The 27,451-nt window shown below is 42.4% G+C and overlaps 1 pseudogene; it reads left to right on the top strand.

The window, feature by feature from the left end:
* The first annotated feature begins 7,706 nt into the window (after positions 1 to 7,706).
* Positions 7,707 to 20,972, top strand: LOC105723136 (aminomethyltransferase, mitochondrial-like; annotated as a pseudogene).
* Positions 20,973 to 27,451: the final 6,479 nt, after the last annotated feature.

The following is a 27,451-nucleotide window of genomic DNA, read 5'->3' as shown; positions in this document are numbered from 1 at the left end:
GCACTGTACTCTAGCCTGGGCAACACAGTGAGATGTCATCTATAAAAAATAAATAAAAATAAAATTTAAATTTAAAAAAGATATGTACAAGAGCTTTGTTCATAATAGCAAAAAATTTGAGAAACAGCCCACACGTCCATCAACAGGAGAACTGGATCATTAAATTGCAGTGTGTGTATACAATGAAATACAACAATGAAAATGGACAAACTACAGCTATCTGCATCATCACGAATGCATCTCATGGACATAATGTTAAGCCAAAGACCCGAACCCCAAAACACATACATTCTTAGATTCCATTTACATGGAGTTCAAGAACAGGCCAAACTAACTGATGGTTATAGCAGTCAGAATAATGGCTGACTAGGAAGGGGTATGAGGCCTTTTTGGGGGTACCAAATATATTGCATATCTTGAAGTAAATGAAAGTATGCATATGTGAACATTCATAAAGCTATACCCTTAAGACTTGTGCACTTTACTGAATACATGTTATACCCAATACAAAGTTGTTTAAAATCATCCCATATTTGACAGTATGTCAAAACTATCCTAAATAACACGTCAAATATGGTGTCTCAAATTCCCACCTAGAATATACACTTAACTTTTTTAAAACTCTGAAACAAATGTTTCACAGAGCAATACTTACATGTGATTCAGGCTGGCATTCAGTCTATTAAATAGTTTAAATCCTAGTTACAACTCACTAAATTGATTCTACAGCCCACAAATAGGGTCATAACTCATCATTGAAAAACACAGTTCTAAACAATAGGGAATCACTGAAGAGTTTTAAGAGGAGGAGAGACATGAACAGGATAGTGGAGGTCTGGAAGGGCCATCTCCCTTTAGAAAGCTCCCTTTGGGGCAGTGTGGAAGACGGATTCAAGGTGAAGTCTGAGCCAGGGGATCTGGTGAGGAGGCCATTGGATTTTGGAAACGGCCCTAGAGGAGAGGGCCTGGAGACAAATCTTTCAGGTCACGGGGTTTTGCCTGTACCTTTGGGCCTCTGCACTGACCTCTCAATCTGCATCACACCTGGCCCCTGGTGTCCCACATGGCGTCATCTCCACTAGTTCTACAGGTGATAGCATTCCCCACTAGGAGGGACTGGCTGAGAAGAACTGCACTTATTACAAGGCTGTGGGGCAGAAAACTTCCTTCCCTGTCTCTTTCCAACAAGCAGTGGTCACCCCATGTATACTATTAGAGATGTTGGTCTGGGAAGAGGAAAGAAAGAAAAGGAAAGAAAGCAACTTCTCTGCCTGTTCTTTCCAGGCACAGTGACAGTCACTTTATCTGTGTTATTCCATTCATCCTTACCCTTCTTTTTTTTGAGACGGGTCTCATTCTGTCACCCAGGCTGGAATGCAGTGGCACAATCACAGCTCACTGCAGCCTTGACCTCAGGTGATCCTCCCACCTCAGCCTCTTGAATAGCTGGGACTCCAGGCACACACCACTGTGCCCAGATAATTTTTTTGTATTTTTTATAGAAACGAGGTTCCACCATGTTGCTCAGGCTGGTCTTGAACTCCTGGGTTCAAGCTATCTTCCTGCCTCAGCCTCTTAATACAACCACCCTTTAGAACAGTGCTATCTCCAAAGACAAAGAAACTGAGGCTCAGAGAGGGAGCACCACACACACAGCCAAGGTCCTACAGCCAGTATGTGATAAAGCCAGGCCTAGAATCCAGGTCTGTGGACACAGTGGCTCACCTCCGAATCCCAACACTTTGTGAGTCTGAGATGCGAGGGTCACTTGAAACTAGGCACTTGAGACCAAACTGGGCAACGTAGCAAGACCCTGCCTCTATACAATTTTTTTTTATTTAGCCAAATGTCGTGGGATGCTCCTGTGGTCTCAGCTACTTGGGAGGCTTAGGCAGGAAGATCCCTTGAGCCCAGGAAGTTTGAGATTACAGTGAGCTATGATTATGCCATGGTACTACAGCCTAGGTGAAAGAGGTTCTGTCTCTTAAAAAAAAAAAAAAAAAATTCCTGTGGTCAGGTATAATCCCAGCAATATGGAAAGCTGAGGCAGGAGGATTGCTTGAGGCCAGGAATTTGAGACCAGCCTGGGCAACATAGTGAGATCCACTCTATACCAAAAATAAAATAAGAATCTAGGTCTAGCTGACAAAAGAAATTTAAGCTCTTTCTCAACAAGAGGCCTAACAATGTGAGTATATTCTGTCTTGCTTTGAGTTGCTGGCCAGAGAAGAGGGGCCTTGTTCATGCATGTGCCTAGTTTATGGATGTACCCATGGGCTCTGGAGGGTGGAGAAACTTCAGCTATGCGGTCTTCTGTCTGAGTGGTACTGAGATTTCACACACTCTGTCAAAGTGTGGTAATTTATGACATTTCCCCCACATCTTTAATCCTTTTCTCAACTAAGCCTAAGTGCAACAAGTCTCAAGGTTCCAGCACCCAGCACTGGCAACTTAGGTGGTTGCTCTTTTACCCCATCTCCTTGGCCAGGGATAACAGGCTATGTGATGGACAGCAGGAAGACTGGAAGCTCAAGGAAAATGGAGGTCTAGAAGGGCCATATCCCTGGAGACCGGGCCTAGGCTGACCCAACAACCATCCTTATATTTGCACACAAGTGTCACAAATGAGGAGAAGCTGCCAAAATGTCTTGGCTCTGAGCTAAGTATCATGTTTCTTTCTCACACCACCACCCAGAGGATTCTAGAAGAGGATACTAGTTGGAAGTCCTGAGGTCATTCTAAGCTGGAATAATGAGTGTCCCAGCAGAGGTTGGACTTTGTAAACCAAAAATAAAACTCCAAGTCTTTCAACCAACTGAATGGACCCCTCCTCTCTGCCAAGGTCATTCCAAAGTTAACCTGAAAAAGTAGTTCAGGCCATGACTGGGAGTAGGGGTCAAATATGCCTTATTATATCCTCCTCTCTTTGGAATTCAGGCACACCAGACCAGTATTAACATGAAAACAGAGAAGACTGATGAAACAAGACTTTCTTTTTAGCAATAAGACACTGAATTCCGGCTGGGCACAGTGGCTCATGCCTGTAATCCCAGCAGTTTGGGAGGCCAAGGTGGGTGGATCACAAGGTCAGGAGATCAAGACCATCCTGGCCAATGTGGTGAAACCCCATCTCTTAAAAAAAAAAAAAAAAAAAAAAAAGACACAATTCCAGCCCGACTCTAGTAAAGCATCACCTGACAGCTAGGAGGCCCTAAAAGAAACTAAAGTATTTTACCCCAAAATATGTTTCTTTGACATTTTTTGAGATGGCCCTGCAAAGCTATCTTTTGAGGGGAAGATCTACATTCTGTCAAGAAGCACCTTCCCTTTCCAGGTCTTTTCCCTGATCCAGGAGAAAATTAACTAAGAATCTGACAACTTTTAGGTCTGGTAAGAGCTCTGAAGCCGGCTACCTGGAGGCTTCATCTGCATGATAAAACCTTGGTCTTCACAAGCCCTTATCTTAACCCAGATATCTCTTTCTATTGATTCTAAGTCTTTAGATAATAATTATTTTAACAGATTGCCAGTCAGAAAATCATTGAATCTATTATGACCTGGAAGCCCCTGCCCCACCCCCACCTTTGAGTTGTCCCACCTTTCCCTACTGAGCCAGTGTACCAATGTGCATCTTACATGTATCAACTAATGTCTTATGTCTCCTAAACTATAGCCTGACCACTGTGGCCACATGTTCTCAGGATCTCCTGGTGTGTGACACTCATATTTGGCTCAGAATAAATCTCTTCAAATATTTTACAGAATTTGACTCTTCTTCTTGACAACTTCCAGTTCTCTCTCATTCTCTCTCTCTGTCTCTCTCTCACACATACACACACACATACACAACACACACACACACAAGCCAATCCAATCCTCGTCATCTCTGTACCCTGAAAGGCCAATCCCAGAGGACTGCATGACTTGGGTTCCCTCGCCAGCTGGAAGCCCAGCTTGCTCTACTGGTATCCTTGCCTACTCAGAGAAGCTCTAGCCAGCCCCTTGCCTTTAGACAATTCTAGGAAGGAGAGGGCATCTGTCCCAGGTCGCCCCCTAAACTTCAGGAGATACTTGTCACATTCTCCTTAGTAGTTCTCAGGGAGCCCTCTCTTCATTTAAGGTATGTGTGGGCCGAGGAAAACACACAGTACTTAAATAAGTTCCTGCTGTTAGTCCTCTCTCCATCATCAACCAGACTCTTTTAGATCCTCAAAGGACCAGGTTTTCTAGGTCCCAATTTAGCATATTCTGGATAGCTTGTCTAGCACCTCCCTTTGGAAATCAAGGGCTCTTGACACCTTTTGTTCTCAGCTATATGGGTACTTTTTTTTTTTTAATGGTGCCATGACTCGGATATATGGGTACTTATAAGCAAGATAAGTAGAATATTAGAAAATCAAGACTACTATTACCCCTCCCTGACCTTTTTTAATTTTTTTTTCCCCAGAAATACATTTGGCCACACCTTCCTTGTTTGCTTGGTGGTTTTTTTTTTTTTTTTTTTTGGTTTTTATTTTTTTGCATACTTGAATGTAGTGGATAAATTCTACCTTCCAACACACACATTCACCACAAATAGCTGAAAACAGAGTCTAAGAGGTATTATTGAAGCAGGAGCGGCTGGAAACAAACCTCTCGAACACCGAAATGGGAAGGAAGTGGTGATCTATTCTGCTGGGAGCTGCTGTGGGCCTGAATGCCCCAATAGCTGAGCTCCCCAACAAAGAAAATCCTTGCCCTTTTAAAGGCTTACAGCTCTAGAAATTACATGTGAAAGGGTCCTGGGCTTACAATTCTAGAAATTACATGTGAAAGGGTCCTGGGCTTACAACTCTAGAAATTACATGTGAAAGGGTCTTGATCCATGAAGTAGGTGTAGGGTACATGACTTAGGTGGGGTTTTGATTGTGTTTAAGCAAAAACAGTGCCTTCCTGAAAGATTCCTGCATACCATGCCTGTGATCTGCAGAAGTGGGATTAAGGGTGGCACCCGGGTCTGCTAGCCTGTACTTCTATTGAAATGCAAATGTAGACGTCTAGGGAGAAGAGCTCTTAGAAGCTTAAGAGGATCAAGGGTCTCCTTCCTCATTATCTCTACTAATGTCATCCGAGCCCAAAATACCCTGTCACAGTCCCCCTGTGAAGACATTCAGCCTGGGTATGGTGAAGTTTTGCAGGCCTGGGGTCCATTTGGCCCCCTTCAGTTGTATTTCTGTATGTCCACTTTGTTGTGGGACTGTGGAAGACAGCTTGTTTCCTTATCTCTAAGCTCCCAGGGGCACCTCACAATGAAGTAGCAGTTCCCTGATAACTACAGTGGAATCCCTCCAAAAAGGAACTTCCAGCCATAATCTCTCTGTGTGTCTGCATCTCCCCAAGGGTCATCACTGGGTCTGAGCTTGAATCATTGAGTCCTGGCATGATCTGAGCCAATAATCAGGCAAAACTTGCTATCTCCGATGAATGCCTTTACCTCGTCGGCACTAAAGACTCACAGTTCACGGAGCCCTTCCCCACACCTGGTCTCATCTCAGTCCTGCATGGAATCTCTGTGAGAGGAATATTCCCAGTCTCTGGGAAAACTGAAGATGTTAATTTCAGGCATGTTGAGGTTTTTCATCAACCAAACTGAATGCAATGCAAGGACCCTTGATTATTCCTCCATCCCATTTTCCCCCATTGCAAACTCACCTACCTGCTGTGACAGCCATTCACCCCTCCCCTTCTCCTGCAACTCTGGGAAATAATCTAAGCCCTGCCCCCAAGGCCACCCTTCTGCCTTCTCAGGGAAAGTCCTCATTAACCATTTATTCCTTCCCTCCTCCAACAGCCCCAATCTCAATCACTCTCCTTTCAATCTCTCTCCCCACCTCCTCCCTGTCCCCTCTCCCCGTGTCTACCCCCATCCCTGGATTTTCCTAGTCACCTAGGATACATCTTTAGAATGATGCCAAGTTAAACATATAGACATAAAATGGAAGAAAGGAAGAGAAAAGAGAGAAGGAGCGCAAGAGAAGGAAGGAGGAAAGAAAAGGAGAAATAAATGGGGGAAATGGAAATGGCTCTTTCCCCACAAGAAACCAGCCCACTTGCATTTCTTCTAACTTGACACTCCTGCTAGCTATTGCCTTAATCTCTCCTCTTCATAGCCAAGCATTCTGGGGAAAAGGTCTATATATATATATATTTTTTTTTTTTTTTTTTTTTTTTTTTTTTTTGAGACGAAGTTTCGCTCTTGATACCCAGGCTGGAGCGCAATGGCGCGATCTCGGCTCACCGCAATCTCCGCCTCCTGGGTTCAGGCAATTCTCCTGCCTCAGCCTCCTGAGTAGCTGGGATTACAGGCACGCGCCACCGTGCCCAGCTAATTTTTTGTATTAGTAGAGACGGGGTTTCACCATGTTGACCAGGATGGTCTCGATCTCTTGACCTCGTGATCCACCCGCCTCGGCCTCCCAAAGTGCTGGGATTACAGGCTTGAGCCACCGCGCCCGGCCTAAGGTCTATATTTGTCTCTATTTCCTCACCTCCCATTTATTTCTCAAGTCAGTGCAATCTGGCTTCTGTCCCCTTCTCTCTACTAAAACTGATTTAAGTTCACCAGGGAGCATCTACCTGAAAATTCCAAGAGACAAATAGACTAAAAAAAAAAGCTGGTTTCTGCTGGGCATGTGGTCCTAAGGATGGCTCCCTATACACACCTCAAAAGTGTCCTTTCTCTGGCCTCTCCCTTTGGCAGGATATACCCTCCGTCTCCATCTTATTCTCTTACTCCCTCCACTAACCCTTAAACAATGGAGCTACTTCCCAAGCTTCTTTTATTCCTTACTCTATTAACTCGTTTATGGAAATGACATTCAAATCTACCATCCAACCACCAACCTCAGCTCCCTACCCAAATGACATCATAACAACAACAATGAATGTTTATTAAGATACCATGTGCCCATGCTATGCCAGCCTTCCAACAGCCTCTGAAGCAGATACCTTTATTATTCAGATTTCATACATGTGAAAACTGAGATACCACCAACTTCAGGGACTAGCCCAAGGTCACATGACCATGAAGAGGCTGTTCTTAAAGTCCAGATTTATGACCACTCTGGTTTCTGGCAAGGTGATAAACTAACAAGGGTTGCAGGCTCCTTCCCCTCCATCCAATTCTGGAGAAATCATGAAGGTGCTAGGAAGGTTGATGAATCTGACGAAATGGTATAAAAACTATGATCATCTCCTGGGCAGCCAGAAGATGGTTGGGTCCCAATGTAGGATGGAAAACAGCTCAGAAAATAAGAGGGCGGGCAGGCACCAACCCAGGAACAGTCTGTAAGGGATTTTAGAGACACTCTTCCCCCCCTCCCCATCCCACTGCCCCCCCACCCCCCCCGTTTCCATGGTTGGGGGCATGGGGTAGGGAGGAATTGCCTGCCAAACAGGGCTTCAAGAGTAGACAGCAGCAGGTATACACAGAATGCCTGGCTCTGGCCACTCCTTCCCATCCCCTTAGCCAAGAAGACAAGGAGATTTCAGCCAAAAAAAAAATGACAGCTCTTAGAAACAGCATTGTCCAAAGGTAAAGCACAACAAGGCCTCCCAAGGACAGGGAAATAAGCAAACCTGGGTTCAGGTTACAAAGCCAGAGATCACCCGAGGCCCACATCCTGTGCTGCACATACTCACATGTTCAACACTGCAGAACACGAGCCATGGCCCACCCTTCCCTCTCCCCATATGCCCCTGGACACGCATTACCAGACAGGTGAGACACCCAGGGGAAGGCTAGTGTGTCTGGGCTCATAAAGTAAAATAACATCTGAGTGGAGGAAACACCATTTAAAAAGTCAAAAGAACGGAAAATAAACATTGGAGGCTGGAGAAAATAAACATTGGAGGCTGGACCCAATGGCTCATGTAATCCCAACACTTTGGGAGGCTGAGATGGGAGGATACCTTGAGCCCTGGAGTTTGAGACCAGCCTGGGCAATGTAGCAAGACTATCTCTACAAAAAATTTAACTAAGGCAGTGCATGGTGGCTCATGCCTATAATCCCAGCACTTTGGGAGTCCAGTGCAAATAGATCACCTGAGGTCTGTAGTTCCAGACCCAGCCTGGCCAACATAGTGAAACCCTGTCTCTACTAAAAATACAAAAATTAGCCAGGTGTGGTGGTGGGCACCTGAAATCCCAGCTACTCAAGAGGCTGAGGCACGAGAATCACTTGAACCCAAGAGACAGAGGTTGCAGTGAGCCAAGATTATGCCACTGCATTCCAGCCTGGGCAATAGAGACTCTGTCTCAACAAAAAAAATTAAATTACAAAAATTCGCTGGGCAGAGTGGTACACACCTATAATCCCAGCTACTCAGGAGGCTGAGGTGGGAAGATCACTTGAGCCTGGAAGGTTGAGGCTGCAGAGAGCTGTGATCATGCAACTGCACTCCAGCCTGGGTAACAGAGCAAGACCTTGTCTTGGAAAAAAAAAGAAAGAAAAAAGAAAAAAATTAAAAATTAGTAAAGCACAGCTGACAGGTCACAGTTCAAAATAAGAACAAATATCTTCAAATACAAAACATGAGATCACAATTTATAAAATATTTCAAGAATAAATACGTATTGAAAAACAGTGAGCAACAATGGGTCAAAATATATCTGTGAAAAAATAGATAAAAAATATAATGGTGTTTAAAAAGGAACTTAATAGATTAAATAGCAGAATGAAAAACACTGAAGAATGAATTAGTGAGATGGAAATTTGGGTCAAGACAATCACCCAGAGAATGTTGGAAAGAGATTAAAGGGTATGAAATATATATTTTAAAAAAGAAGAAATATGGAGGAGAGAAGTAGAAGTGTCAGCATGTAGATAGTAAAAAAAAAATCCTAAAAGGGAAACACGTGTGGTGAATCACACCTATAATCCCAGCGCTTGGGGAAGCCAAGGTGGGAGGATGGCTCAAAGCCGGGGTTCAAGACAAGCCTCAGCAACACAGTGAGATCCTGTCTTTAAAAAAAAAATTAAAATACTAGAAGGAGAAAAGAACTAAACATAGGGAAGAAAACATTTATTTATTTACTTATTTATTTTGAGGTAGGATCTCACTCTGTTGCCCAGGCTGGAGTGCAGTGGCACAATCACAGCTCATTTGCAGGTTCGAACTCCTGGGCTCAAGCAATCCTCCCACCTCAGCCTCCTGAGTAGCTAGGACTACAGGTGCATGCTATCATGCCCAGATAATTTTTTTTTTATAAAGATGAGGGCTCACTATGTTGCCAAGCTGGTGTCAAACCCCTGGCCTCAAGCAATCCTCCCACCTTAGCCTCCCAAAGTGCTGGGATTACAGGTGAGAGCTACCACATCCAGCTGAAAACATTTAAAGAAACAATAACTGAAATTTGTTCCCATGATTAGGAAAAAATGAAAGACATTAGATTAAAACTCTTATGAGGGATAAACAGGTAAGAATAAACCCACTCTTAGTCACTTTATATTATTTCAAAATATCAAAAGCAAAAAGAAATGTAAACACTTCCAGAGAGAAAGAGAAAATCACCTCTTAAAATCAAACAATGGGATTTTGGAAAAACTTTCATTCAAGTATAATATATACGGAAGGATGGAAGGGGAGGGGGGAGAGACAGAGAGAGAGAAAGAGAGAAAACCCATCATAAAGTACAGCTTGATTTTCGCAATGTGAACACATCTGTGTAACTAATCCCCATGTCAAGAGAGAGAACATTACCATCACCCAGCAAGTCCCCCTTGCCCCTTCCCAGTCACCATTTCCCCGCAAAGAACACCGTATTCTAACTTCTAACTCCATGAGTTAGTTTTGTTCTGATTTCGAGTTTTACATAAATAAAAGCGCACTGTATTTACTCTTTTGTATCAGGCTTCTGTTGTTCAACATTCTGTGCGTGAGATCCTTCTATGTGGCAATAGTTCATTGATTCCCACTGATGTATAGCAATTTCTCAACCTCAGCACTGCTGACATTTGGGGCTAGATAATTATCTGCTGTAGGGGACTGTGCTGTGTATTGCAGGGTATTCAGCCACATTTCCAGCCTCTGCCAGCTGAATGCCAATAGCAATCCTCTCCCTCCCACGCAAGTTGTGATAATGAAAAAATACTTCCAGATATTGCCAAATGTCTCCTGGGGGGCAAAATCATTAGCAGTTAGAGCCACTACGGTGTAATATCTGGTCATATAAATATACCAAAGTTTATTTATCTGTTCTACTGTTGATGGACATTTAAGTTGTTTTCAATTTGGGGCAATTGTGAGAAATACTATTATAAGAAGAAACAATACTTCAAAAGCTTTAAAGGAAAAGGACATCAAACTCAAAATTGTAATCTATATAACAAGCCTCAGTTGTACCATTCAAAGATCTGCCATGAAAATACTGTTGTAGGTAGCATTCTAGCAAGAGGAGAAATAAATCCAGGGAAACACTGCAAGCCACACAGGAAGCAAAGGTGAGTAAATAGCACAGTAAAGTATACTGTTATATAAAATAATCAGAACAAAGAACTTCCCCTTCTGGGTAGGCTGTTGGAAGTTGAAACAGGCCACACTACCACTAACCGCAACTATTAAGACCTAAATAGGCTGGGCACAATGGCTCATGCCTGTAACCCCAGCACTTTGGGAGGCCAAGGTCGGAGGATTGCTTCAAGACCAGACTGAGCAACATAGCGAGATCCCATCTCTATAATATAATATATATATATGTGTGTGTGTATATATATATATATATATATATAAAATATCATATTATTTAGAAAGCAAAAAGACCTAAGTAAATTTTAAAATTCACATTTTAAACGTGTCAAAGGGTTGTGGAAGCAATAAGGACTAGATGGACTGAAAATCCCAGAGAAGAGAGAATAGTTCAGAATGGTCAAATTGGCAACTGATGTTTTCTCCTGGGAGCAGTTGCCAAATCTGAGCATGCACTGAAGGCTGGATCAAAGCTTTCTATTAATGCCTAAGGCTTGAGTGACAAAATGAGGAACACGAAGAGCCTCACATACACTTGATTTTCTTCACTAGACACTTGCTTAATCCTAAGGCTAGGGGTAAATGAGGCTAAAGAGCTAAGTTCATCCATCCCTCCCTTCCTTCCTTTCCTCTCTTTCTCTCTTTATCTCTCTTTCTCTCACTCTCTCTCTTTCTCTCCCTCTTTCCTTTTATTTGCTCATTTTATGCAAGGGCTGGCATTCTGATTGTTCTATTTTCAGGTTTAATCCTTATTTTAATAAAGTTTTCAAGCAAAAAAAAAAAAAGAGCTAAGTTCAAAGTTGTTGGGAGTCAAGTAGAATCTAATGCAGAGGCTAAGCCATAAAACAAGTTTTGACAAATGTAAAAGGATTGAAATCATACAAAGCATGTCCCCCAACTATGATGGAATTAAATTAGAAATCAATAATAGAAAGAAATGTGGGAATTCCTCAAATATTTGGAAAATAACCACGTTTCTAATAATCTATAGGTCAAAGAAGAAATCACAAGACAAATTAGAAACATATTGAACTGGATAAAAACAAAAATATATCAAAATTTATGGGATGCAGCTACAGCAATGCTTAGAAGTATATACCTTTAAATGCCTATATCAGAAAAGAAGTCTTCAAACAGGCTAAGCTTCCACTTAATAAACTAGAAACAGACTAGAAACTGAGTAGCTAGGACTACAGGTGCATGCTATCATGCCCAGCTAATTTTGTTTATTTTTTTATAATAAACTTGTCTGTTTCTAGTTTATTAAGAAGTGGAAGTTTAGCCTATTTTTTAAACTGGAAACAATTTAAAAAGGTACAAAAAAATCTCTTTGCAAAAAAAGGATACCCAAATGTCTAATAAATGTATGAAATGGGATTCAACTTTGCAACTTTCTTTTTATTTTATTTATTGTAGAGACAGTGTCTTGCTATGTTGTCCAGGCTAGTATTAAACTCCTGGCCTCAAGTGATCCTCCCTTACAAAGTGCTGGGGCTACAGGCATGAACATCGTGCCCAGCCAATTTTGGAACTTTCAATCTTGCAGGAAAATGCAAACAAAAAACACTTGATACACACTCACCAGCAACAGAATGGTTAGACAAATACCACATGATCTCCCCTATATGTAGAATGCTAAAAAAAAAAAATTAGACTCATTCAAGCATAGAGTAGAACAGTGGTTACCAGGGGCTTGGAGGTGGAAGAAATGGGAGATGTTGGTCAAAGGGTACAAACATTCAATGGTAAGTTGAATAAGTTCTGGGAACCTAATGTACAGCATGGCAACATGTACTAGAAAATAGTACTGTATTGTTTACTTGAAATTTGTTGAGAGAGTAGATCTTTAGTGTCATCACACCTACACTAAAAAAAATGGTAACCGTGGGTGGTCACAGATGTGTTAATTTGATTATGGTAATCATTTCACAATGTATATACATATCAAATCATTGCATTGTATACCTTGAATATCTATAATGTTTACTTGTCAATTATGCATTGTATACCTTGAATATCTATAATTTTTATTTGTTAATTGTACCTTAATAAAGCTGGGGGTAGGGGAAGAACGAGAACAGCCCAAATGAAAAGGATGGGGAAATATCACACGTAAGTGAGACTGTGGAGCAACTGAAACTTTTTCTTTTTTTTTCCTCTGAGACAGGGTCTCACTCTATTGCCCAGGCTGGAGTGCAGTGATGTGATTATGGCTCACTGCAGCCTCGACCTCCTGGGCTCTAGAGATCCTCCCACCACAGCCTCTTGAGTAGATGGAACTACATACAGGCACAGACCACTACACCTAGCTAATTTTTTTTTTCTGATAGAGACAGGGTCTCCCTATGTTGACCAGGCTGGTCTTGAACTCCTGGGCTCCAGCAATCCTCCTGCCTCAGCCTCCCAAAATGCTTTGATTACAGGTGTGAGCAACCATGTCCAGCTGCAACTGAAACTCTTATGCATTGGAGATGGGGGTGTAAAGTGGCACAACTACTTTGGAAACCCGTTTAACAGTACTAACTAAAGCTGAAATATGTATACCTCATGAACTAGCAATTCCATTCCTAGTTATACACTCAACAGGAATGCCCACCTATGCTCACCAGAAGCCATGCACTAGAATGTTCATGGTAGCTCTATTCATGATGGCAAACCAAGCAGAAACTGGAAAATAGCCAAATGCTCATCACCAGTAAAATCAATCAGTAGATTTACTGTGTCACATAATGAAATACTGTATACAAATACTATACAACAACAAACTACTACTACCTACAGCCACATAAATGAAGCTCACAAACAAGGTTGAGCATAAGAAGACAGACACAATAATATACACTGTATATAAAGTACAATAATTGGTGAGACGTAATTATATTTTTTGGAAGTCAGTTGTGGTTTTCTTTATTGAGTATGAGTGGTCACTAAAAGTGGGCACAGGGTAGCTTCTTGGGTCCTAGTAATGTTTTAGTTTTTTATCACGCTCCTTTAACTGTTGCGTTCTGTTTTGAAAATTCATCAAGCTGTACCTTTATTATATGTTTGTTTGTTTTTCCTTTGTGAGACAGGGTCTTCCTCTGCTGCCCAGGCTAGAGTGTAGTGGTACAATCACAGCTCACTGAAACTTTGAACTCCTGAACTCAAGCTATCCTCCCACCTCAGCCTCCCTAGTAGCTAGGACCATAGGCACGTGCCACCATACCTTGCCAAATTTTATTTTTTATTGGTAGAGACAGGGTCTCACTATGTTGTCCAGGCTGGTCTCAAACCCCTGGTCTCAAGCAATCCTCCTGCCTCAGCCTCCCAAAATGCTGGGATTTCATGCATAAGGCACCAACCCCAGCCTTTCTCATTTTTCTATACATATATTATGTTTCAACTAAAAATGTTTAAAAATCATGCAGTAAGTGACTGAGACAGGATTCAAACCCAGCCAGTCAGATTTGAGAGCCCAAACCCTAACTCGTAAATGTAGAATTAGAATCAGGGTTATATCATTCTGTAACAGTTCAGGAAAAAATGTCTTCTCTCTAAGGACACAGAATCAAAAGGATATGTGTGTGTGAGAATATGTGCATGTGTAAAGAACGAGAGAGAGAGATTTTAAGGAATTGGCTCATGCAATCATGTGAGCTAGCAAATCTAAACTGCAGGGCAGGCCAGCAGGCTGGAGACCCAGGGAAGAGTATATGCTGCAGTTCAAGTCCTAAGGCAGTCTGGAGGTGCAATTCCTCCTTCCTGAGGGAACCACCATCATTTTTTCTCTTAAGACTTTCATCTGGCCGGGCATGGTGGCTCACGCCTGTAATCCAAGCACTTTGGAGGCCAAAGCGGGTGGATCACCTGAGGTGGGAGTTCAAGACCAGCCTGATCAACATGGTGAAACCCTATCTTTAAAAAAAAAAAAAAAGAAAGAAAAAGACTTTCACCTGATTGGGTGAAGCCCACCCACATTATAGAAGGTAACCTGTTTGACTCAAAGTCTACTTGTGATGTTATAATGTAACAAGAAATATATTTTATATATACAGAAAAAAATATACTTTTTAAATATATTTTTATATATCTTCATCCCCTAGCACAGAGCTCCTAAAAGTCTGTGAAAGACTAAAAGAGTGTCTTTTGTCATTTGTAATAAGTCCTTTTCAAACACACTTGAGTTTACGTTAATGAGATGACTTTTGGAAAGACCCCAAGGATGGAAGGGGGAACTCTTTACCAAGGGAACCAATCATAGGATTAGAGGGCTGACAGTTCCAGCCCCATTTCCCCCACTTCCCTACCTCCAGAAAGAGGAGAGGGCCTGGAGATTGAGCTTAATTACCAACGACCAATGACTTAATTAATCATGCCTTCATAAAACCATTAACTGGGCATAGTGGTGTGCACCTATAGTCCCAGCTACTTGGGAGGCTGAGACAGGAGGATCGTATGACCCCAGGAGTTTGAATCCAGCTTGTGCAACACAGTGAGACCCCCATCTCAAAACAAAAAACAAAATCCCTAATTGAGGCTGGGTGCAGTGGCTCACACTGTAAGCCCAGCACTTTGGGAGGCTGAGGCGGGTGGAACATTTGCGGTCAGGAATTCAAGACCAGCCTGAACAACATGGTGAAACTCCATCTCTACTAAAAATACACAAAAATTGCCAGGTGTGGTGGCATGTAATCCCAGCTACTTGGGAGGCTGAGGCAGGAGAACTGCTTGAAGCCAAGAGGCAGAGGGGTTGCAGTGAGCCAAGATGGTGCCACTGCACTCCAGCCTCGGCAACAGAGCAAGACTCAATCTCAAAAACAACAACAACAACAACAACAACAACAAAACCTTAATCAAAGGGGTTCAGAGAACTTCTGGGTTGGTAAAAATATCTATATGCTGGAGAGTACTGGGAAAACGGCAGGCCCTAACTCCCTGGGTACAAGCTCCTGCACTTAAAACCTTTCCAGACAGCATCCTATGTACCTCCTCATCTGGCTATTCTTCTATATTTTTTGTCACATTTAACAAATCGGTAAACATTAAGTGTTTCTCTGAGCTCTGTGAGACTTCATAGCAAATTATTAAAGTTGAGGAGGGGGTTGTGGGGACCCTCAATTTATAGCTAAATCAGACAGAAGTGTGGGTAACCTCAGGACACTTCAGATTGTAATCGGCATCCAAAGTGGGAGGCAATCTTGTGCTCTTAGCCATGGAGTCTGCACTAACTCTGAATAGTGTTATAATTGAGTTTAGGATACCACATTGGTGTCTAAAGAGTTGCAGAATTGGTGTAGGAAAAACTGCCACATGTCTGGTGTCAGAAGAGTTGAGTACAGTAAAGTCTGTGTTTCCTATATACTACAGATTTAAATGTTAATCTAAAAAATATCTTCAGCATAGTAACTAGCCAGTGCATATAAAAAAAGAAAAAGAAAAATACAAAAAATGCCTTCAAAGTGGCATTTAGACTGTTTTTTAATAAAATATCTGGGTCCTGTGGCTTAACCAAGTTTACACATAAAATTAACAATTATACTGGTGAGACAGATGCTTTCTGAAAAAAAAAAAATCATCATCATTACAGTCCCTAGCAATTCAAAACTGAAAATCTAGATAATACTATCATATCTGGGCAAGGGACAAGGAGAAGAATGGAGTGGGATCAAGAGAGGGAGAATAGGGAAGTGAAAGCATGCTAACATGTTTGTCTTGTTCAGAAGGAAGACAGCAGATGGGCTCTGTGGCTCATATTTGTAATCCCAGCACTTTGAAAGGCCAAGGTAAGAAGATCACTTGAGCCCAGGAGTTCAAGACTAGCCTGAGTAACATAGCGAGATGCTGTCTTTACAAAAAATAAAATAAAACAAATTTGTTGAATGTGGTGCTGTGCGCCTGTAGTTTCAGCTATTTGGTAGACTGAGGCAGGAGGACTGCTTGAGACTAAGAGTTGGAGGCTGCAGTGAGCTATGATTATACCACTGCACTCCAGCCTGGGTAACTAACATAGCAAAGCTCTGTCTCTAAAATTCTAAAAAAGGAGGAGGAGGAGGAAGAGGAGACGATAGCAATGCGGATAAGTTTTTTAAAAGACAAGATATGCAGAAACATTTGTCTTAGTTAAAAATAGGATAAATTTCAAAACAAAACAAAATTCAATTTAATATAAGGCAGGAAAGGAAAAATAAAGTTTAGTAAATGTGAATATAGAAATCAATCCAGATATAATATTACTTTTAGTTTCAATCAAAGTAAACTCACTGCTTTGAGACAGACTACTGGATTTTTATTTTATTTTATTTTATTTTGAGACAGGGTCCTACTCTATCACCCAGACTGAACTGCAGTGGCACAATTTTGGCTTCTCAGGCTTAAGTGATCCTCCCACAGCAGCCTTCCAAGTAGCTGGGACCACAGGTATGTGTCACCACTCTCAACTACTTTTTGTAGAGACAGGGTTATGCCATGTTGCCCAGGCTGGTCTCAAACTCCTGGGCTCAAGTGATCCTCCCACCTTGGTCTCCCAAAGGAGACTTGCTGGGATTACAAGTATGAGCCACCATACTTGGCCAATTTTTTTTTTTTTTTTTTTTGGAGAAAGAGTCTTGCTCTGTTGCCCAGGCTGGAGTGCAGTGGCTCAATCTTGGTTCACTGCCATGTCTGCCTCCTGGGTTCAAGTGATTCTCACATCTCAGTCTCCCAAGCAGCTGCAAATACAGGTATGTGCCACCACACCTGGCTAATTTTTGTATTTTTAATAGAGATGGGGTTTCACTGTGTTGACCAGGCTGGTCTCAAACTCTTGACCTTAAATGATCCACCCACCTTGGCCTCCCAAAATGCTAGTATTACAGGCATGAGCCAATGCACACAGCCCATGCCTGGCCTATTTTTTAAAAGATCTAGTAAGTACATTTCCTATAAATGATTGGTAAAATATATGTCTACAAATAGCTAAATAAATCTGGGAAGAAAAAAAGAGCAAGGAAGAGATGCTCACCTTACTAGATGTGAAGGCATATTTTTAAATCACAATAATTAATCCAGCACGGTGGTATTTGCCAGGCAAGGTATCAGAGCCCTGGCATTGGAAAGTGGTTGACTCACAAGTTAATAAGAAGGATTTACTAATAGCGGTATAGGTTTGAAAAAGGGAAGTTTTACTAGAAAGAACACTGCAGATGGGGTGCAGGGAGTGCCTTAGCAAGACAGAACCGAGCCCACCATGGTGAATTTTCCTTAGGAGCATTTATGGACCTCAAAGCAGGAGATGAAGGGTAGTTTACCTGATAAATGATTACATTTGTAAACATTCTGATGCCTTAATATCAGCAAGGGTTGCACAATGAATTTGCCATGTGTGCATCCGGAGATGTATAGACATTCTAGTTACTTATAAATGTTAAGTTGAAAAGAGGCCTGGAAACAGGTGCTAACTTTAGATAATAGGGAAGTCTAATTACTTTTAGAATTCCTCAAATAGCCAGGCGCGGTGGCTCACGCCTGTAATCCCAGCACTTTGGGAGGCCGAGGCGGGTGGATCACGAGGTCAAGAGATCAAGACCATCCTGGTCAACATGGTGAAACCCCGTCTCTACTAAAAATACAAAAAATTAGCTGGGCATGGTGGCGCGTGCCTGTAATCCCAGCTACTCAGGAGGCTGAGGCAGGAGAATTGCCTGAACCCAGGAGGCGGAGGTTGCGATGAGCCGAGATCGCGCCATTGCACTCCAGCCTGGGCAACAAGAGCGAAACTCCGTCTCAAAAAAAAAAAAAAAAAAAGAATTCCTCAAATAAAGAGGTCTTTTGGTCTCTAAATGGCCTACTTGATGGCCACCAAGTAAAATCTTTGCTCCCTTCATCATACTTCTAAATTCCTCAGATAGGATTTTTTTGTCTCCAAAGCTGCTGTATGGTCACCAGGTGACTTTTGCTCTCCTCAGTGTTAAGAAATAAACCAATGGAACAAAATTGAGAGCTCAAAAATAGGTCCATGAGAATTTGTTATGTAATAACAAATAAAATGGAAATATTTCTTAAAGATTGTGTTGGGAAAACCAGTTTACCTAGAAAAATAAGATTGGATGCTCGCATACCCCCATATGCAATGGTGAATTACAGAAAAACTAAAGACATAAATGGGAAAGGTATAACTATACAATTAATAGAAAATAATATCTGTATGACCTATGAGGAAGGATCTGTTAAAACAATAAAAGCATACACCTTATAGGAAAAAAAATACTACACTTGACTATATCAAACTTAGAGATTTTACAAGCAAAATACACAGATGGAAAATTAGGAAAACATACTAGCAGTATGTAAAGTTGATAAGAGGTTACTATCTGAAATACTCTAAAACTTTTTTGAAATCCCCAAGAAAAGAATTGGAAACCCAATAGAAAAATGAGCAAGTGATAATATACCCAGACAATTTACAAAAGAGGAAACTTGAGTGGCTAATAAGCGAAAGAAAATAAAATAAAAGAAAGAGAAAGCAAGAAAGAAGCAAAGAAAGAAAGAAAAGAAAGAAAAAGAGTAAAGAAAGAAAAAAGGAAAAGCCTTGACTTACTGCAAACAATAAAATGTAAACTAACATTAGATATCTCCATCAGATTAGCAAAAATTTGGAAGTCAGAAAATACCAGTGTTGGCAAGGATATGAGGAAATGCCAACAAATCCTTTTGTACTACTGATGGGAGAGAAAATCAGTAGAGCTAAACCAGAAACCAATCTGGTAGAAGTTCCATACTCATCAATTCTAACAGAAACATTTTTGGTGTGCCATGAACTGAGGAGAAGATGGCCTGCAGATAACCTCATGTTCACTCCTCCAATGTCCAGTAAACCTTCAGTTCCTCATGATCTAAACAGAAGTCATCACCTTGCCCTACCGGCCCACTCTGCCCCTACTCTGTTTCCCCTACTGAAGTCCCTACTAGTGATAGTGACAGGAGGCAGACAAATCCTAGGTAGACAGGGACGGGTCCCCAGTGAAACGCTACCTTCAAACCAAAGACAGTTTAAAACCTGAAAACCAAGCTGCTGCTTCCAGACAAAGTCTGGACCACAGTGAGAACTTGCATTCCTGTTTACCCGCTTTTTCCTGATTCTTTCTGAATAATGCCTTTGAACCAATCAAATGTTGCATTTTCTAAAGCTACCTACAGCCCACAATTCTCCCACTGTGTGCCTATAAAAACCCCAAACGGCCGGGCGTGGTGGCTCACGCCTGTAATCTCAGCACTTTGGGAGGCTGAGGCAGGCAGATCACCTGAGGTCAGGAGTTCAAGACCAGCCTGGCCAACATGGTAAAACCCTGTCTTAAAAAAAAAAAAAAAAAAAAAAAAACCCCGAACTCAGCCACACTGGGACACAGACCACCCAACTTTGGGTTGTGGACCATCCTCATGTCCCTCTCTGCTGAGAGCTGTTTTGTCACTCCATAAAACTCTTCACCTTACCTACCTGTGCCTGTCAGCATAACCTCATTCTTTGTGGATGCAGGACAAGAACTCAGGACCCTGCTGAATGCCATGAAGAAGGCAGTAACACTGTAGCCCATCAGCCACCCCACGAAACTGGAAGGAGTGCTGGGGCTGAACCAGCCTCAGGGCCGCTGGCCAGAGCAGGTTCATGAGACTGACAGAGAGCTCTTAACACACTGCCATCCTTCAGACTGTGGATGGTGGACTGAAAGAGCTATCATCACATCCCTTCTGGGGCCTTTGGCCCTCATGCAGGACAAGGTCAGGGAGCTTCAGAACCAGGGCAGAGATGTGGGCCTGGAGGTGCTGGATAATGCCTGCTAGCCCTGCAAGGCCCCACTGCAGCCCAGGTGCTACAGGCTGGCATGGCAGATGACCTGGGGAAACCGCCCTTCATGACCAGTGCTGTGATGGAGGTGTTTGGTGTGTCTGGCTGCCGCGTGACCCGGTGTAGCTACACAGGAGAGGACAGTGTGGAGATCTCGGTGCTGGCAGTGGGAGCAGTTCACCTGGCAACAGCTCTTTTGGAAAAGCCAGAGGTGAAGCTGGCAAGGTTGGCCACGAGGGATAGCCCGCACCTGGAGGTAGGCCTCTGCCTGTATGAGAATGACATTGATGAACACACTACACCTGTGGAGGGCAGCCTCAGTTGGACATTGGGGAAGCGCCACTGAGCTGCTATGGACTTCCTTGGAGTCAAGGTCATTGTTCCCCAGCTGAAGGGCAAGGTTCAGCGGAGGCGTGTGGGCTTGATGTGTGAGGGGGCCCCGATGCAGGCGCACAGTCCCATCCTGAACATGGAGGGTACCATGATTGGTACTGTGACTAGTGGCTGCCCCTTACCCTCTCTGAAGAAGAATGTGGTGATGGGTTACATGCCCTGAGAGTACAGTCATCCAGAGACAAAGCTGCTGGTAGAGGTGCAGTGGAAGCAGCAGATGGCTGTGGTCAGCAAGATGCCCTTTGTGCCCACAAACTCCTATACCCTGAAATGAGGATGGCTCAGGGTGGGGCTGTCCGCTCCAGGAGTCTTGCCTTGGAGGGCATCCTACAAGGGGTTAGTCAAAAAGCTGAGGCAGAACTCACTAGGGGTGGGCAGCTAAGGTGGAGGCTGATTTTAATTGTCTGGTTGAGGGGCCATACCACCTATTCTCCCCACCTAACTCATGCCACTCCAGCTTCCTTCAGGACCCTGCTTCTGAGTGATGGACCAGCTCACACAATGTCTTGTTTTAGTCCCATGATCCCACTGACCCACTCTTGCCTGTTGGAGGGTAATAAGCTTTGGTTCTGCCATCTCTCCCACCCTGCCAGGTGCTGGCTGTGGAGCAAAGGCTCACCTTTGTGGGGAGGATAAAACCTGCCCAACCTACCTCACCATGGTTTTTCACATTGCAAAGGGTAGTAACACGGGCAGTGTGGACTTAGGCTACCCTCTCCGGTTTGCTTTCCATAAATGCAAATTGTTCCTACTGCCAGTCAGAAATGATTGTTGACTCATAGTAGGGCTGCTATGCCTGTGTGTAAACTTGGGGATGGCTGAGGGAACACAGATTTACTCTTCCACATTTCCAAGTTGGTCTAGTGTGCTGCCCAGTAGCAAACCATGGCAGGCTTACCACCTGCTCTGAGCTCCAGGACTGTTGTAGGGTAGGGTGAGCTTCCTCCTGGACTTGCCTTACCCTGGGCTGACCTTTGCCCTGGTATCCATTAATGGACTCCAGTGAATTGGATCCTGAAAGAAAAATTAAACTTCCTTCTGCACTGGCATGGACGAGAAATAAAAGAAAAATTAAACTTTTTACTTGCCAAAAAGAAACCTCAGGACCCTGCTGAATGCCATGAAGAAGGCAGTAACACTGTAGCCCATCAGCCACCCCATGCAACTGGAGCAGTGCTGGGGCTGAACCAGCCTCAGGGCCACTGGCCAGAGTAGGTTCATGAGACTGACAGAGAACTCCTAACACACTGCCATCCTTCAGATTGTGGATGGTGGACTGAACGAGCTATCATCACATCCCCTCTGGGGCCTCAGGGTCATAGGCATTCCTGTTTGGGACCACCACATTCCCCTCCTTCTGGACATGGGAGTCCACCTCGGAAGTCGCTTGCAACCTGCCTGGTCCAGGCACAGCCCAGCACAGAGCCTGCTCCTGGAGCAGCCGGCCAGACCCCATACTCGCTCACATTCGCTCACTCACCCATCTTCTCCCACCATGGGCTAAGCATGCAGTCACTGTGGCCACAAGATCCGCGCCAGAGTAGTCAGGGCATCTCCTACCATGAACCTGTACTCCAGCAAGGCTCATGAGGGGCATCGCCAACCAGAAGTTTCCGGCGCACAGAGTGACCAAGAAAAATCCTGCATCACTAGGTTAATGGTATCATCACATTCTAGTGACCTAAGAAGGCAACTTGGGATTCAGCATTTAGTGTTCCCACTCCCTCCTTGTCACTCCTCAGTTATCCGTTTGATGATTCCACCTCTGAAGAGTCATGCATCCCTCCACTTCATTTTATCCCTACTGCCACAGATTCAATGCAAGACCCAATTACTCCTCTTGTCAGTGACTCCGGTAGCCTCAATCCTGCATCTTCCCCTTCCCTCTCCTATTAATTCTGCACTCCAGCTGCCAGGGTGATCTTTCTGAAATATAAATGGGTTCACATCATTCCCATGCTTCACAATATTTCAGCAGCTCACATCTTCACCATCTGGTCTCTGCCTGTCTCTTCAGTCTCCTTGCTCTGTTCTCCCACATGCAACCTTTGATCCCAAACATTCACTTGTGGCACCATACTCTATTCTGCCTGGAAGGTCCAAGGTTGGTCAGTTAAGAGAAAATGAGATTATCCAAATAGTTAGTCAGAGTAGATTAGCATAATAAATACTTACCTTAAGCATTTTACAACTCTGGATTTTATATCACTGCAGTCTTACCTGAAAATTGCATAATCAATACAAAGAACTTCTGTATACCTTTTACCCAGATTCACCTGTTGTTTCTATTTAGCCCTATTTGCTTTGCTTTATATTTTTATTTTTTTATATCAGTTATCTCGACTCTTTGAAAATATATTGGAGACATTATTCCCCTTTACCCCTAAATACATCAGGGTGAATTTCCTAAGAACAAGGACATTCTCTTACATAATCATATATAATTATCAAAATCAGGACATTTATCATTGATGATTTTGTTATCTCATCTACAGCTCATATTCACATTTTATCAGCGGTCCTAAAAAATGTCTTTACTGTCCTAAAAATGTCCTTTAAAAATGTTCTGGATTATATATTACATCTATTTGTTATGCCTCTTTAGTCTCCTTTAATCAGGCTGTTGTTGCTGTTATTGTTGAGATAAGGTTTCCCTCTCTTGAGCCCAGAGGTTCAAGGCTACAGTGAGCTATGATCACACCACTGCAAAAAAAGTATCACAACACACTTTTGGCTGAATAAAGGGCAATATTTATATAGTTAGAGTAATGCAATCTCTAACTATTGACAACAAAAATGATGTATACCTAGAATGTAAACTTTTTTTTCTTTTTTCTTTTTTTTGAGAAGGAGTTTCGCTCTTGTTACCCAGGCTGGAGTGCAATGGCGCGATCTCGGCTCACCGCAACCTCCGCTTCCTGGGTTCAGGCAATTCTCCTGCCTCAGCCTCCTGAGTAGCTGGGATTACAGGCACGCGCCACCATGCCCAGCTAATTTTTTGTATTTTTAGTAGAGACGGGGTTTCACCATGTTGACCAGGATGGTCTCGATCTCTTGACCTCATGATCCACCTGCCTCGTCCTCCCAAAGTGCTGGGATTACAGGCGTGAGCCACCGCACCCGGCTAGAATGTAAACTTTATGACAGCTGAGATCTTATCCTATTCACTGCTATATCCTTGTATTTCAAAGGTTAGCATTGGTCATATTAGTTTTTTTCTTTTAATGATAGAAAAATTACCACCTTTAAAGTAATCTGAGTGCTGAATTATTCTAGATTTTCTATTTTCTCCATTTTTTACATAAGCAGCTTGCCTTTATCAATTTTTTTCCAACGTTTTCAGCTTTGTTTTCTTGGTAACAACCCTCTTTTCATACCCATATTGATTGGTAGATATAACATTTAACTAATTCATATAATTACTACAACAAATGTGGAAGATGTGGCTTAATCTAGCAAGGCAATTAAGTAGAAGTCAATTAACAGAGATTTTGCTGTAAATTAAGCTTCACAGAATTGAATGAGTTTTCAAATTGAAAAATTCTACGAAGCACCAAGCAGAACAATTTTAAGACTCATTCCAAAGGTTCATCATTGTGAAATATCTCTTTACTGGATAAAGAAATAATCCTAAAAGAACCCAGAGAGAAGGGAAAAAATTCACATATAAAGGAAAGGGAGCCATCATTGCATCAGATTTTTCAACAGGCTTCAAAATTCTTATGAAAATTATTTTCAATCAAGACCTCTCTGCAAAGCCAAGCTATCAATCAAGTGTGAGGGAAGCCCAGCCTACTTAGTTATTCTCAAGCAATCTTTCTTAGGGAAGCATGAAGAATGTATAAGGAATGCAGTAACACAGTGTAAGAGGAAATAGACGGCCAACCCAGACATGTGGCAGGTATCAGAAGGCTAGATTCGAGAATGAAGATGTAGGGAAGTAGAAGAGAGGTCTTTTGCGGGGTGTGGAGTAAGGGGGAAGCATCGAATCGATAATCTGATGTCTTTGAACATTTATAAATCTTATAGTAAACATTCGACAAATCTGTAGAAATACTAGAAATAAAAAGCAATAAGTACCTTGAAAACTAAGCAAATTGCAAAAACTGAAGCACCTTATTAACGAGAAAGAAAAGCTAATTATAAAAGAAAAAAGAGGGCCACGTGCAGTCGTTCATACCCGTACTCCCAGCAATTTGAGAGGCTGAGGCTGGAGGATCACTTGAGCCCAGAAGTTCAAGGCTGCAGTGAGCTATGATCACATCACTGCAAAAAAGTATCATAACACACTTTTAGCTGAATAAAGGGCAAGATTTATATAGCTAGAGTAATACAATCTCTAACTACTGACTTAACAAAAATGATGTATACCTAGAATGTAAAGTTTATGACAGCTGAGATCTTCTCCTATTCACTGCTATATCCTAGTATTTAGAAGCTTAGTATTGGCCATATTAATTTTTTTTCTTTTAATGATAGCATTTGAGCCCAGAATTTTCAGTAAAAGGTAACAGAGCTTTTCTTTAAGAACTCTAATGTGAGAAGATGTTAGACATTCTGGGGATATACAGAAAACTAGCTGGTGAGAAGCAGCCTGCTGTTCTCCCCAGCATTTCATCTATATGAGAATATGTTGCTCTTACAAATTGTCCATGACATTAATTTCCACTCGTAGCTTCCCAGACTAAATATTCACAACTAGGTCACTTTGTACTCATGCTATGCCTATTAGAATAATTCACTGTACTTGAAGCAATGTGAGTCATCAGGAATGCTCTGAATGTCCTAGTGCAGATTTCTTGTTCTAAAGGCATGCTTGTTCATGGGGTTAGCCTATCTTAAGAGACAAGAAAAGCTTCTAAGGTTCTTGGGCCCCTCAGTCTGCCTCGATGGGTTCTATAAGGTTTTATTTTCCATACAGCTGTAGATCTCTGATTGCTCACAACATAGAAGATCCTTTTCCCCAGTTGTCTTTAACTTTTTGCTTCCTGATTATCAACATCGAAAACAAAAACCACAGAATTTTTAGAAAATGTAAAATAAGGCCAGGCGCGGTGGTTCACACCTGTAATCCCCGCACTTTGGGAGGCTAAGGTGGGCAGATCATGAGGTCAAGAGATGGAGACCATCCTGGCCAACATGGTGAAACTCCGTCTCTACTAAAAATACAAAAATTAGCTGGACGTGGTGGTGTGCACCTGTAGTCCCAGCTACTCGGAGGCAGAGGCAGGAGAATTGCTTGAACCCGGGAGGCGGAGGTTGCAGTGAGCCAAGATGGCGCCACTGCACTCCAGCCTGGTGCGCCTGGTGACACAGTGAGACTCTGTCTCAAAAAAACAAAAAAAAGAAAATGTAAAATAAAGAAACAATCCTTCCTAAAAACCAGAGACGACACTCCTAAGCTTTTCCTTTTTCTAAGTGATTTCTTTTCTTCTCCCCATTGAGATAGTAATTATCTCAATATAATTCTCTAAGAAGCTACTGTAGGTGTCCAGTTTATTAGCCATAGGAAATAAATATCTTTTCACTCATTAAAAAAACTCTTAAGGCCTGTAATCTCAGCACTTTGGGAGGCTGAGGTGGGCGATCACTTGAGGTCAGGAGTTCAAGACCAGCCTGGCCAACATGGTGAAACTCCATCTCTACTAAAAATACAAAAATTAGCCAGTTGTGGTGGCAGTTGCCTGTAATCCCAGCTACTCGGGAGGCTGAGGCAGGAGAATTGTTTGAGTCCAGGAGGCAGTGGTTGTGGTGAGCAGAGATCATGCCACTACACTCCAGCCTGGGCGATAAAGTAAGACTTTGTCTCAAAAAAACAAACAAAACAAAACAAAAAAACTCTCAGGAACAGTATGAAAGATTTTTAAAAATTATTCCCTTTATGGGGGATTTATAGCTGTTAGGTAAATACCTTTTTATAAAAGTGGTAACAGATTCCATATTTCTTAAGAAGCCCTCTCACAGGGCATTTCCTTGGCATTTTGACTCTAGGAAAGTTCATGTGATGTAGTGGGGTGCTGCTTATGATTTGAGACTCTGTACTCAGGCTGACTTCTATTCTAATCCCAGCATGCCTCTTACTAGCTACTGACTTTAGAAGTTTCCTTCTCTGTGACTCACTTTCCTTATCTGTAAAATGGGGACGATTATATCTCCCTCATTGGGTTATTAATAAGATTAAAAGAAATATGGCATGTCAAGTGGTACCTTTCCTAGAAAAGAATAAGTGCTCAATGAGTACTAGCTGCCATCATCTTCCCTCCTTTCATCATTATCAAAATTAGGGATTAGAAGAAGCAGACATTCCTAAGGATTGGTTATACCTCCTGCCGTTAAGATGACAGCTCCAAGCCTCTTACCTTTGTTTATTTCATCCTGCATATTTCTGTTCCAATTAATACATAGCTTCTTGGAATGCAGGAGGACTTTGCCTTCTAAATTGGGCATTTAATGAATGCTCTCATTCATTCTGTGCCCTACCTTCCTTTCCTTGAGAAACTTAAAAGGCTAATTGCCAGCTTTGGCCTCAAGCCACATGAGAGTAAATAGAAGCATGGGCTAAATATGTGGTTATAAAATAAGAAGAAGAAAGGTAATTGGCATTCGCTGAGTGCCAACTGTGAGCTATAACCTGGGATAGATGCTTTACTCACCAAAATTCTGCAATACAGGTGTATGACTCTTCCCTGGCATATGAGAATACCTTGGCTCAGAGAGGAAGTAAATTGCCCATAGTCACACAGCCAGAAAGTA

The sequence above is a fragment of the Aotus nancymaae genome, unplaced genomic scaffold (assembly GCF_030222135.1).
Source record: "Aotus nancymaae isolate 86718 unplaced genomic scaffold, 86718_ANA_hifiasm-v0.15.2.pri h1tg000015l_0, whole genome shotgun sequence".
Lineage (NCBI taxonomy): Eukaryota > Metazoa > Chordata > Mammalia > Primates > Aotidae > Aotus > Aotus nancymaae.
The sequence above is the reverse complement of the archived record's forward strand: the minus strand, read 5'-3'. Positions and strand labels throughout refer to the sequence as shown.